The sequence below is a fragment of the Parus major genome, chromosome 4 (genome assembly GCF_001522545.3).
Source record: "Parus major isolate Abel chromosome 4, Parus_major1.1, whole genome shotgun sequence".
Lineage (NCBI taxonomy): Eukaryota > Metazoa > Chordata > Aves > Passeriformes > Paridae > Parus > Parus major.
Genome location: NC_031771.1, coordinates 33,440,612 through 33,455,705, shown reverse-complemented (window position 1 = coordinate 33,455,705; position 15,094 = coordinate 33,440,612). Strand labels below are relative to the sequence as shown.

At 37.4% G+C, this 15,094-nt stretch overlaps 1 long non-coding RNA gene across 1 annotated transcript; it reads left to right on the top strand.

Moving 5' to 3' along the window:
• The first annotated feature begins 7 nt into the window (after positions 1 to 7).
• On the top strand, positions 8 to 2,510 carry LOC107202794. The gene is made up of 2 exons (XR_001520829.3): positions 8 to 236; positions 2,308 to 2,510. It is a non-coding gene; the product is annotated as an uncharacterized LOC107202794 (long non-coding RNA).
• The last annotated feature ends 12,584 nt before the right edge of the window (positions 2,511 to 15,094 follow it).

The following is a 15,094-nucleotide window of genomic DNA, read 5'->3' as shown; positions in this document are numbered from 1 at the left end:
GGTGGGACAGGGTGGAAGCTAAATGGCTGCTCTAAAACGCCTTGCTGTAAACAACCCGGGGAAGGACTTCCTTGAACTGCCAGTTACCTGAGTGCCATCCATCTCACTAAAGCGTCTGCTCCAAGAGGGGTAGTATCACCAGGAAAGAAAACAAATAAAAGACACCCAGCATGTCCCAGCTCAGGCGCAGGCTGGGGAATGTTGTCCCCTTGAGGGGGTGAGCGATCCTCAAGGAGGTAAGCTCGTTATGGCATTGCTCAGAAAGCAGGCAAGTATTTTGGAAAAAAAGGGACTTCATCAGCACAGCCTGCCTCCTCTGTTTTGTGACCAGAATGTAGAGCCTTTACACATATATTTATGTATACATAATGCACAGTGTTTGCTTTGACGCCCTGTGTGCCTCATCATGGGAACAAGTCTCTCAAAGACACCAGTATCCCACAAGGCTCAGGAGAGGACTGTACTGAGGGCATGTTCACCCTTCCTTGCAAGCCAGCTGACTTCTTCCCCCGTGTTGCACATAGGTTGCTATATGTGTAGGGATTTAAAAGTGTTTGTCCCAGTTACATTTGCATTAAGTTCAGCTCAAAGAGCAAAACCCCTGCTTATGTGGAGGCTATGAGCTTGGACAGGGGGGCCCCCAGTTTTTGCTAGTTATGGGACTACATTAACATAATCAGCCTCGTGCAAACCCTTGGTGAGGATGAAATTACCATTTAGGTCAGTGATTTACTTCTCCCTTAAGATACACTGCAGCTAGCAACTTCTTAAGAGTTTAAAGTGAGGCAACTGTAATGGTGTGCTTATGTCACTCTCAAAAGAGTGTAAAACACAGGTAGGTTTGACAGTGCATTTTTTAACTAAACTTGAGTTTATTTTAAAAGTATTATTTTTTTTCCTGTTCTTTAACTATAGGGAGTTAAGCTACAGTATTTCATTTAGACAGCAAACTATTCCATATTTCTTTGGGTTTTGAAAACCCCATCTTCTGGCAACAACTCCGTGGAAAATGATGTGCTGAAATCACAGGTAGAAAGTGAAGACACTGTTGCACCCATACTGTTGTTCAAAAAAATGCAGATGTACACACTGAACAGTGTTATGTACATTGGAGCCAACCCTTCTGGCAAAAAATTGTACAATTTATAGTGGAACTTTTGCTTACCAACTCTTTTTTCTCACAAAGAAACATTTTCTAAATGTGTTTCAAATACCTGGGCTATAAAGAAAGATATTTTTCTCTTTGTGTACTTGTTTGTTTAGCAGTGTACTTTGACAAGGTTACCAAAGCAACAGCAACGTGCTTGCAACTATATTTAACCAAAAGTCTTCACAAAAGCTCATATTGTACATTCTCAGAGTGCACATACATAAATTAGTTCATCCCCAAGAAGTCTGTCAGAAGAGTATGTTCCAGTCTAGAGCTACAAGGAGCTGAACAAGGAGTTTTTTGAAGGAACAGATAGCAAGAGAGCAGTCTCTGGAAATGACAGAGATGAGAGCAAAGCCCTTCCACTCTCAGTGCACTCCAGGCAGAGAGACGATGGAGTAAAAGAAATGGCCTGCACACCCAGGACAAATAGAAGGTGTATTGGAAATGCAGCAATTTTATAAGAGCTGTAAAGATGAGAGAGGGCAGGAAAGAGGGTGAGAAGGGAACCAAAGGCAGAAACCAAAGTTGAAGTCAAAGAAAAAGAAAAGGACCAAAGGCAGAGTGTATGAAAGGATGAATGCAAGACACAAGTGGAGGTAGAGTGCCATTTCAGGGATGCCAAGGGAAGAAAAGAAAACAGAATAGAACCAGAACAGAATATTGAAATATTGGTGAATGTTCTACTTTAGTTAAAATTTTGTTTCCAAACTATCTCTGCTATAAGCTGTGAACTGTGCTTACAAAAATGACTGGCTTTCCTCTAGCTGCTGAAAATAGCCTAAAAAAGGCAAATCACCTACTACTACAGCTACCAATTGCTATGGGGCCAACTGTTTGTTTGTTCAAACACAGCACAAGCTAGGTTTGGAAAAAAAATCTGCCTATGATATCTGTTGTTGTCTTACACCATTCTACATGACAGAACTGACTCTGAGATGGGGCTTTTTAGTTATTTTTAATTTAAAAAAAAAAAAAAAGTTAATATGCATTTTAGATGTGACTGCCCAAAGTCATAAATCTCTAGTATCTAAATTGTCCAGGTGACTTGAATTTCTCTCACTTATTCACATTTCATGAGAACATGTCCCTGTCATTTTTTCCTCTGCAGCTTATTCGTACATGTAAGTCTGACATAGGACCCTGTTGTGTTCCAGGGGCTGAGGATCACACAGTTTGGAAGAGACTGTGCTACCGGCCAGAAAATTTTCTTCCTAATGGAGTCCCAGCTAACCACAGGATCTGCTGCAGACCACAGACCAGCCAAGCACTACTAAAGACAGCCCACTAGGTTGGAATGCAGACCACAGTTTGGAAACCACTGGATTATGAAATAAACAAGATAATATTTTAACCTTTACTGTCAAACATGTTTTTCTTGGAGGACTGTTAGGGCTGTGTAAGAAATGGGGTCATGTCTATAGGATTGTCCCAGAAGCTCAGTGGAAATACAGTGAACTGTGTTCTTCCAGAAATCAGCAAAAATGTAGACAACTGAAAGAGAATGGTAATTTTTCATCTTCAAAGCCTGCAGAGGTAATTCAGATGTTACCATCAGAACTCTGGAATTTTGCATCATCAAAAGCTTCATTAAAACTAAAATGTGCGTCAATGTATGATAACCAGCACCGCAAACTATGATTTCACTTCACACATCTCTCCGGATGTGTCTCAGCCATGACCAGTACCAAGTTAATATTTATCATGCATCTAAGTATGAGAAATTAGTGCCAAATATTTCAATACGATGAGTCTGAGCATTCATATGTGAGCTTTTTGACATTAAAGGTAAGGAAAGAAGAGGTTATTATAGAAAATGAAGACACTTCCTGACAAAGACAGAATTACACAATTTTGAAAGATAATATTTAACCTTTGCAAAGGCCAAAATTCTTTGGACTGATGCAGAAGTTATAAAGACAGATCTTGCCAAATGTCGAGTAATTTTTGAAGAATTACTCTTTTTTACAATGCTCATACAAAAAACCTTGGACATAAAACTGAGAACTCTGGAACAGGAAGGAGAAATGATAGATGCTTTAAAAAACAAATCTATTTAGAAGCCATTTGTCTGAATTTTGTAACATCCACTGACAATAACATATTTTCATCCTTGACAGTATTTTACAAGTTCATTTCTTCACGCACAGAAACCAGTATATTTAGCTTCTCAAAATGCATGTTTTAAAAGTGGATAGTGATTGCTCTCTTCTATATTTTATAAAAGAAAGGAAAAGAAAAATAACACTATGCAAAACAAAGGAAACATATACACATAGGTCCACATGTAGAAATCTGTTCATAAACTTACATTGAAATTGATTAACACAATTGTGAAGAAGTGGAATTAACAACAGAGTTTTTCCTTTTCTGCAATATCCCAATTTTAGTATAAGGAGCTCCATATACATTTTCCTCTGCAGATGGTAACTATGCTTCCTCTGAATCAGAGCTTCCTATGTAGAGCTTCTGTTTATAGAAACATTGAACACAAATAACCCTCTTATTTAACTGAATAACTTCTTTTTGGTTTTGTTGCTGTTGAGTGATGAAACCACGACAAAAGCTAAAGCACTACACAGTAGTAATGTGAAATCAAACTCTGCATAATTGAAATCAAACTCCAAAACCTGAGACTTTTGAGGGTGCTTGCATTCAGGGCATATTGAGGAAAATTCCACACATGAAGAATGTCATAACAGCAAAGAAAAAATGAGAAAAACATGGAGGAAGGAAACAGCAAATACAGAGAACACAACATCTGTAAAATGCACCAACAATTCCAAGCTTACAATGGGCTGTCACTGCACACGCAATGAGGAAATTTCATTTAAAAGTTACAAAAATGACCTTGCTTTGAACCAAGTGAATGTGATTATTTCTGAACTGAACGGAAAGTAAAGAAGTTTGGATTAAATGTTTACCAGTGCCAATGTCCCAGAACTTTCTTTGGCTCTATATTCTCTTTTCCTATGTTTGTCAGCTGAATTTAATGTTCTCTTCTTTTTGTCTCCTGGTCTCTTTGACCTTAATGTGACATTTTAGTTGGGTGATTAATTACTATTAAATGGCACTGCATTTATTAAATGGAGTCCTTGTCTGTGTAAGAGCACAGTCACAATGCAACGATTCAGTTTGATAAGCTTAAATATACACAGTTAGATGTGGTAATATCTAATTTGTCAAGGATCTTGTGGCTAGCTTTTTTGCCACACAGCTAGGAAGGAGATGTGATTGCACAAAAAGCTTAATATTCAGAGCTTAAATGTTCTCAGTAAATTGATCTTCTCCATCATGTAATCTTATTTCAGAGTGTGCAGGAGACAGCAAAGTTCCACACAAGCCTAAGTTGCCTTAATAATAGGCCTGAGGGTTCCTGACCATAGAAATAAAAGCTATGTGACAAGATTTGTATGTCTCTTTTCAGCAGACAACATCTGACTCGCCTTGCCAGAAGCTTTCTTTCTGGGTTAATTGAATATAAATAAGAATTGATGTCAGTAAAAGGATGAAAAGTTCATTGAGAAAGAAAAGATTCATCTATAGTTTGGACACCTAAGTGAAAAAGAGATTGTGAATATTTAGCTTAGTAGGTGAAACACCAACACCTAACCTTGTAATCAGCCAGGTTATTATTCTGTCACTTACATACTCTGAACACTGCTTTGCTCTCTGCTTATCTAACAGCTGATTTGGAACTTTTTTTTCAGACTACAATGAATCATCAAAGCAAAACTTCTTGCAAGCAAAAGGTTGTTTTTAACATCTGCTGGGAAAAAAAAATCAGGCTGGACAAAATAAAAATGTGAGGGAGACTTTCACAAAAAGCTCAGGAGTTCTGGGTGCTCATGGGAAAGTCAGACAGCAGCTGGGGCTAGTTCCTGCCTGTTTCTTATATCAATTCTTTTCCCCTTTGGTTAAACACAACTAGGCCAGCAAGAAGAATAACAGAAGTTTTTCTCAGGTTTCAATCTCAGCCCTCATGTCTTCCTTTTCCAAAACATTAATTCTTGCTCCTACATCTGCAGAGCCAGTGCCTGTCTTTGTAACTCTTTCCTACTACACACAAAACAACTAGAAATTAAAATAAAAATATAAAACAGGTCAGGTTAATATAAGAAACAAGAGGCCTTCAGCCATATCTCAAACCTGCAGGTACTTTCTCACAGCGCTGTAAGAGAAGAGTCACACATCTCATCTGAATTTAGGAGTTTACAGAGATCTTGTAGAGATGTTGTGGAGTTGTGGGCAATATTTGAGCATGCATCTTCAGACTTTGTTTAGATCTGAGATGAGTACCTACATATCAGCCACAGTTGCAGATGCAGACCTTCACCAGAAACACATTTACACATGGTCAGGGGACAGCTCCCACCTTTCTGCTGGAAAAGTGAATCACTAAACTCTAATACAGAGGCATCCTCTTTGCATGATGAAGAGTCACGCTGAACTCCATGCACAAGGAGATAGTTGAGCGTGCATGTTCTGCAGGTTGGCAGACACCGTGCCATCTGGAGACATCGAAATAACCCTGCCTTCAGGCCAAACATCAGCAGTGAAGTGAATCTAAATGACCCAAGAAAGGCCATAATCTTGACTGCCTCTAACAGGATTATATTGTTGTCTTGACTACTGATGACAGTCTAATGATAAGATTGCGCAAGAAAAACATGCTTGCAATTCTCATTAAGGATTAAGTCAGCACATTCCCAGTTGCTCCTGCATGGGTTTGTTCACCTCCATCTTCCATTATCAGCAACAGGGAAAGAGACACATTCATATTGTCCAAAATCATATGGGCTCAGGATTGCAGGCAGGAAGATGCACCAGGTGTGTGCTTTAGCAAAATACAAATCTGTTCAATATTCTGCATGCTAGAGACATGTCAGGCACTTCTTCCAGAAAACTTTCTAGAAATTAGATCCAACTGCAAAAAATACCCTTTTAGTCTGGGCATAGAATCTACTTTAAAAGCATTTGATTCCTACCTTCCTTGAAAAAATATATTTTTATTGGTCTAATTTGCTGGTTTTAGGAAACAAAACAAAGGCATTTAGTCGTCTCTCCCCTTGGCCTTCAGAACAAATTTCTAGAAAACATTGAGCAACTTTGCAAATACAGTTATTTAGTCTCAAAAGTAGGGTAACTATTTTCAAATTTTAGATTCCTCTACTTCTAGAGCCAATTTAATCTTACTTTATATGATTAATAAAAACTGGCTAATAGCAACACAATACATTTCAAGTTTATCTAAATGAAATATTTAAATTTATCAATCCAAAGGAAAATTTTACTTCAAGGAAGTATCGGAAATATTCTTAAAGATTTTACAAATCACAAAATTGACTTTCAAACAATGTCTAAACTTGCATTTTGGCAGATGATGAAACATTGTATTATTGCCACTAGAGCATTTATGGGATTTCAGACTATTGATAAACATACACAGAGAATTTACCATCTGTGAAAGAAGCGGTAAACAAAGGTTTACCTTCGTCTCTCAAAACATAAGAACAAGTTCCTGATGTTCAAATCACAAGATATATTACTTAGTAGAGATTAAACTAAAAACACAATCTGACATACATTTCTTTCTAAATACAAAGAATAAACCCCCACAGATTCACAATATAAACTGCTGATTGGAGTGCTAATTTTCAAGTCATAGTTTAATGATCTCCTCTGTGCAAGCAAGAAATCAGGGAAATAACTGTAAGGAGTCTATAAAATGGAGGAATATAATATGACAACACACCAGTAATGGTTTCAAATTACGAGCAAATCTGAGCAGGGGAAAAAAGTCTTCTCCCCTTTCTCCCAAACACATGCACAATTTCCTTTAGAAGAAAAACAAGAGAAATAAATGCATTGCTTGCTCTTTCTCAAAGGTATATCAAATGCTGATTAATTCTAAATCATCTGAATTGTAATGTGACCATCAGAGCAAAATGTGGCCTTACAGTTCTTTCCTGTAACTCAAAGGGCAGTAGAAAAGTGACTGTGTTGAAAGAATTATAGCCAAGGACATAACTGTAATGAAGTATTATCACAGACATATAATATTATCAAAATATCAAACTCTACACATGTCAACAGTCACCCACCGTGATTAGAGGCAGATCTGGTTTTCAGTTTAGGTGAAAGTAGGCAGTTGTTTACGTTGGCAGATCACGGGGGAAAGGGAGGAAATGAAATGCCCCCATCCAGGGTGCCATGGCCCCATGGCCTGTTTGGAGGACCCCGAGAGAGAGACAGGCAGGGACAGAAGCTGTGCGCCCCACCACCATCAGATCAGCTCGGAGAGGGAGCAGAAGGTTAATGCTTCCCTGCCCACCAGTTCCCAGTAAATCTGCTCCCTCCCAATAAATCCCTGCTTTATTTCTCCAATCCTTCACGTTTACCTCCGGGGATGGGGCAGGAAACAAAACAACCCCTCTGCCCACCACCACCTCCAGATTGGTGGTGGGTCCCTGGAGGCCACAGCCAATTCCTTTCAATCCCCTTCCCTGACAGCTGCCGCCAACCCAGAAAAGGTTTGTGGCAGGTCCCCAAGCCTAGTGACCTGCTCCCAAATTTGTGTCTTCTCACACAAGCTGCCATAGTGCTGCCAGGCTTTGCCCAAAAATTCTTTTTCGTCCTTTGCCCGGTGGCTTCTCCTTGCAAGGCCTTGCCTGCAAGCCTGGGTGTCGATTCACCAAGCAGGCAGTATTAAATTGAAACACATCAACCATTAAGCATGGCTAAAGGTGAGCATGTGAAGGAAAGGCAGTGTCTGCTGTCAGATTACAACCCTTTTGAACTGCAGCTTTATACAACTGTCCTCTATGCCTATTATTTATGAGGTGAACTGAGGATATGACAGCCTCGTCTGCTGATGTGACAGAAAAAGCACATTGTTCGCTTTGAACCTTGCAGAAATGTGGAAAGCTTTCTTGCACTCCTTTCAGCATAGCCCCGCTCCAAGAACCATATTGACTTGTAATAGCTTCTGTTTATGCAGTGCAATGAGCTGAGGTCAGTGGGAAAGTGTCAGCTGCAGCGTATGACTCCGCTTTCACTGCATCATGGAACTTGGCACGGCCTCGCAGTGACAGATAACAAACTGCATTCTATAGCTTTCAAAACCCTCAAAGGATATGTGGCTGGGAAAGGCTTGCAAATGCCTTCTCTTGATTAATAGTCACAAAACTGAAGTGATCATAATTTAGTCCTAGCAAGGAGATGGACCTCTCTCCAGAAGCAATAAAGAAAGACACAAAAGCCCACAAACCTACACAATATAAAGAAATTGTCTTTAAAGAAATTCACAGCCATCATGCCAGACACTAAATGAATTATTTCTCTCATTTCTTGTCTCACCACAGTTTCCTCCCACTTGGACACACATGTTAGGCATTCAGTTAACCTCGAGCATAGCTCTCCTGGCCGTATCACTGTATCTGCACTCCCCATCAGGAGGGTATGCTAGCCTACATTTTTGCAATGTAAAAAGAGTGACATCATTTTTTTTCTTAAAGTAGCTTGTCTGTAAGAGCACTTCAGCTGTACTGAGCTCGGCTCAGTCCCAGAGCATGCTTGTTCCTGTCCTGTGCTCAGCACAGTGCTCAGAGCTGCTCTGACTCACAGCTCTGTGCTCAATACCCCATTCTGAACCTCTCAGCTGCATTTGCTTCCCCATCTATAACTTTCATCGACCTCCTGCTCCTGCACTGCACTTCCTGGGAAGTGTTTTGTTCCTGGACCCAGCGGAGGAATATGTTATGACAATGGAGTTTTAAGGAAAGCTTTTTGTTTTGTTGTGTCATACACTTTATCCATCCCATTTTGTCATCTGCTGGTTTTCCTTTCTTGTTCTAGCACATATTTCATTGCTAAAGCTATTTCACAAGCAGCCTTGGAAGTCAATCCTTTTTCAGATAACAATTTTTTTCAGCTGATCCACCTTCCTATGTACTTCCAAATCCATCAGAGAGTACTTTATTTGGCTACAGTCCTGCAATGTATATGTGAATATTTATAGAATAAGTTACAGTGCCATTATACTCTGAATGAATCACAGAATTTTTAAATTATTTTTTATTTTCTTTCCAATCAGAAAATTCAGCTTGGGATTCTAACACTGAACTTCACTGACTGTGTAGAAACAAAAAACTAAAAAAACACCAGGACCTTCACTTGGGAAAGAGTTACCTTTATTTCTTCAGGAAAAATTGAATTTTGAATGGTTTGATCACTTTTTGATCTAATAAGTGGCTGTTTCTGGTGTTTTAGACATTCACAAAAATGTGTTATGAAAATATAAAAAAAAAAGGATTAATTTCTTCTTACAGAGCCTCTGGTTGCTTTTTGGAATCCCATGCTACAAAGTGTCATTATTCTGATTTCACTGAAAGCCTTCCCCATTTATTGTTTGGTCTCTTTCTCTTAACTGAACTGCCTTGAATATTGGGTTAACAAGCCTCAGTGAAATTTCTCTTCTTTCCTGTATCCTGATAATATATACAAGTAACATGTGGCTTAAGGTCTAGAAAAAGTTTTTAATTAAAACCAAGTGCTAGAATTATACTGTCTTCGGGTTTCCTCATGTTTCCTGACTTTTTTGTGTCAGTTCACAGTAAAAAAAGTTGTTGAGAAACTTTTTTGTTACTGGTGTCTTGTAAATACCTGGATACACAAACTATTTGTTTTGTTGCTTATTGCAAGAGTACTGTTATGGATGCTCAGTTTTAGGATATTAACTGTAGGAATGGGAAATGTTTATACTTTTAAAGATACCTCTGATTATGAAATTACTGTTGAAGTACAGTAAAATAAATACTACGTTCATTGCCTTTTTCTTCTTTTACAACATGGATTTTGTTTTAAACAGGAACACACAGCAAAATCCTGAAAGTAGCTTGTATAATCTAATATGCTGTATTTGCCTTCTGACAACCTTCACCAACATCCAAAAGTAGTCCTTTCACTTTTAGTGACAGCCACTGTTCATGTTATATCTACAAATTTCCTTCTTGAAAGAGCTGGTTCTCTTACAATTGAGATACCACTGCTTCTGCATTTGCAAGGACAGAGGGGGTGTAGTTGGCCTGGATTCAGTTTTACATAGCGTCTGCAAGGATTTAAACACATCAAAGTGTCAGCTAGATTGAATGAGCCTGAATCTATTTTAGAGTCATTGCAAGTTTGATCTCCATTTGCCCAAGGTCTCTATTTATTTTAACTTCACTAAAATTTCCTCAGCATTATAAAATGAGTTAGTCTTGTTATCTTTCACTCTTTGCACCCTCTTAATGACAGCAGACTCCAAAACGTTTCTTGCAAAAATCTCAACCCTAAATACCTGGGTTTTTGCAACAAAACAGGGGCACCATCTTGTATAAAAGTTCCTGATTTTCCCTGTTCAAATGGATACTATTCCTGTTTATTCTTCAGCTTTTGGTTGTAATGGGAAAGCCAGGAGGAATATCTCAGGACGAAAACAGAAGGCTTTGAACTAATAAAAAAACAAATCACACTTACTTTGAAGTATTGTAAGAAAACCCTAATTGTACTTTTTTGATCCTACCACGTTTTCAGGCCCATGACATCACCTGAGGAGCTTTCTTTCATTAAAAATCTCATTGTGTTTTTTGAGAGGAGATTTACATTCGCCCAGATTTAGAGAACAGAAGGCTGATCCAGACTCTGTCCATTCTTTTCTATTAAAAAAGTATGCAAAGACCAAAGGGGTACTTTAGTGGCACCTCAGCATTTCCATCACACAGCTCAGATGCTGGTCTTGACTTCTTCACCCATTGCTTCCCATACTCTATTACCACCTCTTTGAGAGAACATTCACCTAACAGGATGTTTCTGCAAAATCCTTTGAAAGTCAAAGTAAACTCTCTTGTTTGCTACGAAAAAGAACTGGATCTTTATTCAATTATTCTTATTTTAGGGAGTGTATAGGAACAGACTCTCATAATTAGGGGACTGGCTGAAGGCTGGCCCCTGTGTGAAGTCTGAAATTGTCTTTCTTAATCTCACATATAAATCGGTAACAATTTTAGCAGTCCACTTAAGTATAATATTCAGGAGGACTTGTTTTGTATTTATTTTGAAAATAGTTTTCTATATTTCAATATCAAAAAAAATTAAAAAATAAAAAGGAAAAAACCCCACAAAAGCCACAAAAAAGCCCAAGAATGAGAAAAACAGTTAGAAATCTACATCTACACCAAAGGTCTGCTCTTCTTCCAGAAGGCTGAAAGCTATGCTTTTTACAGTGACTTGAGGATATTTACAGGCCAGCCTCAATTCTGTCCCATTAAAAGTCATAAGGCCTCTAACAAGTCCTTTCATGTGTCATCAGGGCATAGACAAATATATTAAAAAATAAATATTGCCTCTGAAAAAAATTACCTTCTTCTCTACCATGCTCTTCAAGGCCAATAATGAATCCATTATAGGAATTTTGTTATAATAGAAGTCCAAATTCTAATTTGTCTGATGGAAAATTATGAAGAAAAAAATGGATGATTTAACTTCTCTAGTCTGTGTCTTTTCTTTGCCCTTTAAAACCCACTTCAGAAAAACACATGAAACCTTGCTTCTCCCACAGTAGACAATGTCCCCTTCTACGTCTGCTTCCAATAACATGAAAAATATTATTCTCTGCTACAAGCTGTGCTAAGAATCTCTTTTGGGAAGTAATGACATCTTTGCATTATTAATAGCTGATTCAATCTGACTTGCTGTAGTAACAGCTTTTACCATTGTGAGATTAGGTTCAACTAACAGCCTTACAAATTTCAGCATGTCTTTATCTAGAAGGGTATTATAACACAGTGTCCTTCTCTGCCCAAGAAAAGTAGCCAAACAGAAACCATGCCTGCCTCATGTCATCAATCATGAGCAAGCAATTCTCAACTACACTTATCCCCTCTTTTAAGGAATTATTTTTGAATCTCAGAGGGAAGGACTAAATAAAGAGAACAAACACTTTCATGATTCTTTCTCATTTTATTCTTTGCTATTTCTTCAAATACCTCAAAGCATCTTTCCCTTCCTCTTGCTAAAGAGTATCTGTTTCTCATTGACTTCCTTACAGTGTATATTTCAATCTTTCCCCACATTTGTTTCATTTTTCCTTTGGTAATATATTTGTTATCCATACTTCCACCCATTTACTTACTTCCCATCCATGCTGTAAGAATGCCTATAATACTATTGAGCAGATATTAGGACTTCTTTCACAGATTTCTAACACCGCAAGGGGCAGGACTGGAAGAGTGACATTTTGACCTCTCATTTACTGCCAAATGAGCTATTGGGTGTTCTGGATACATTGGTTCTCCTTTTCCTGTCAGAGCAGGCCATTCTTTTGCAGGTATTATCTCATCAGTCTTTCAGACAAGTGTGCACACTAAGCTGGTCTGGTTCATGAGTGATCATTTGTTTTTCAATTTTGTTCATCTTCTTCTTTAAATGAATTTAGATGATACAACAACTAAGAATTTGAGGACAAGGAGGATTGAAGCACTCAGGGCTACAAAAGGTTGCTGATATTATACAAAATAAGGAGAACTAGAGATTTAGGACACAATTTGAAAGAAACTGAAAAATAAAAGTAGCAGATAAATAGAAACTAGAAAGAATGGGAGCTTTTGGAACAGTCTTTTTCTTCTCTAAGCTTTTATTGGTTTTATTACTGACACTATTTAATCTTAGATGCATATAAAATTTGTATTTTTATTTTCTTTCCTTTAAGGTGTGTTTTTCCTGTCTTAGAAAAAATAGCAAGTGCCTGCTTTTAAAGCATGAAAATAATTTCCTGAAAGCTTAAAAAGAAGGAAATATGCCTAAAACAGGATGATAGTATAGGATGAGAACTAAATTGGTTTAGAAACATCACAAAATCAGTCTGTTCCTCAGAGAGTCTGATCAGGATACAAATTATGGTTGGCAAGACAAACAAGAAGCATCTGCTGAGCAGCTAAGTCAAAATCAGCCAAGCTAAATTCAGACCAACAACATAAAATTGAAAAGGTTTCCATCACTCCTCAAATCTCAATTAACCAATTACATTTGCCTACTTTTTGCTTCTAACAGTTTGTAGCTGCTGTGTTGACCTCATCTTTGTAATACTAACAGATTTTTGGTTTAAAAAAGAAGAAACTGGCAGGAAAGTTCCCAAGATATAGTACCTTTTTCTCCATTTTCAGATTATTTTAACAACCCAGATTATTATGAAGAATGTTTTTGGTTTTGCTCAGGAGTATTGATAAACAATTAACTGTGTGTACCCCACAGGAAAATACATGGAAATATTGAAAAGTTGTTTAAAAGATCAGGGGAGATTATACTACAGAATAATATTTAGACTTTTCACATTCCCCAACATAATCAGAAAATTATTATGACCATGTTTCAGGTTTCATAGTAAAGCTCTTTTTTTAGGAGAAATGAATTATTGCAGGCCTAAGAGCTATGTGGCTGCTGAAAGACTACCAACCTATGATGGTCCCTCTGTTCAGATGAGTGCTATCAAAACCATGGTAAAACCTTAATATTGAGCTGTAAAACTCAAGGGAAAATATATTCACATGAAGTGATTATCTCTTATGTTTCTAGACATTCTAAAGATACATTACATTCTCCTAATAATACTTGCCTTCTTTTGGATATGATATTTTAGAAGAACAGCTTGCACTTATAATCAGCACAATTTATCACCTATCCCCAAAGTACCCTGCTGTTGAAATGCCTGACATATATATTAGGTGTTGTGGATTTAGCAAAAATTGAATTATAAATTGCCTTGCCAGCTTTTGCCTCTGGAAATAATGAAAAAGTGAGCTAAAGAAATGTCCTCCTGAAGGATTTATTTTTAGTGGCAATAGAGAAAGAAACAACAAACATGGATTGACCAGACTTTATCATTTTAAGGACTGAATATCTTTGTCTCAAGGTAAGTTTTCATTCTTTTTAAGAAAGAAAATACTCTTCTGAGAATGCTTGAATGTCCCTGAAAATAACCCATTAAGAAAGGAAGTAAAAAATAAATAAAACCCTAACAAAACATTGATTTGTATTCGGTAAGCCCATATGAGAATTTCAAGGCCTCGTGCCCAAATTAAGTCAAGTTAAATGTCATCCAAAATACTTTCTTTTCTCTTCTCTTTTCTGCTAAGTGCTGTTTCTCAATGAATGAAATTATTTGCAATGGCCTTCTAGAGTTTAACATTGTCCAACTACCCAAAATAATAGCGCCTTTAATAAGTTATCTAAATTGGCATAGTGATGTAAAATCCATTTCTAGCAATATTTCAGCATCAAATCTACATAGTTAAATTATTATAAAGATAGTCATAAATACAGTAAGATTTAGCTCGTCAGTTTTAAACTGACATCTAACATTTCTTTATGCAGTCTGTGTTGTCTCTTAACAAGTCCCTGTCCAGAGAAAAAAAGGAGCTTCTGTTCATCTACAGTTACATAATTAAAAAAAAATAAAGTCTGTGACTACACACACAAATATATACCCTGCACTCTGCATTTCAGTGAATCTTGGAATAAGCTTTCCACTTACTAACCTAAGTTGAAATTTTAGCTCAATTTGTGTCATTTTTAAAGAACTTCTACCATCTTATTAGATATTTTTGCTTTAATTAACTGATGTTTCAGCATGAATGATGAAAATATTTCTTCTTTTATCAATTTTAAATAGCTCCCAGTATTTTGGATACAGTTGTTTTTGATACAATTGTTACAAGAATACAAAACCATGGAGCTGGCAAGAGTGGGGGGTGTGGATGGGAGGGGGTGGGAAAAGGGTGGAGGCGTTTGTGGAAAGAATTTAAAAGTAAGTACTTATCAGTCAAATATTGCCCTTTCTTATATTAAATTTCCTATTACAAAATTAGCTGATCATAAAGTTTCAATGTGTCTTTGGTAGTATTGGGC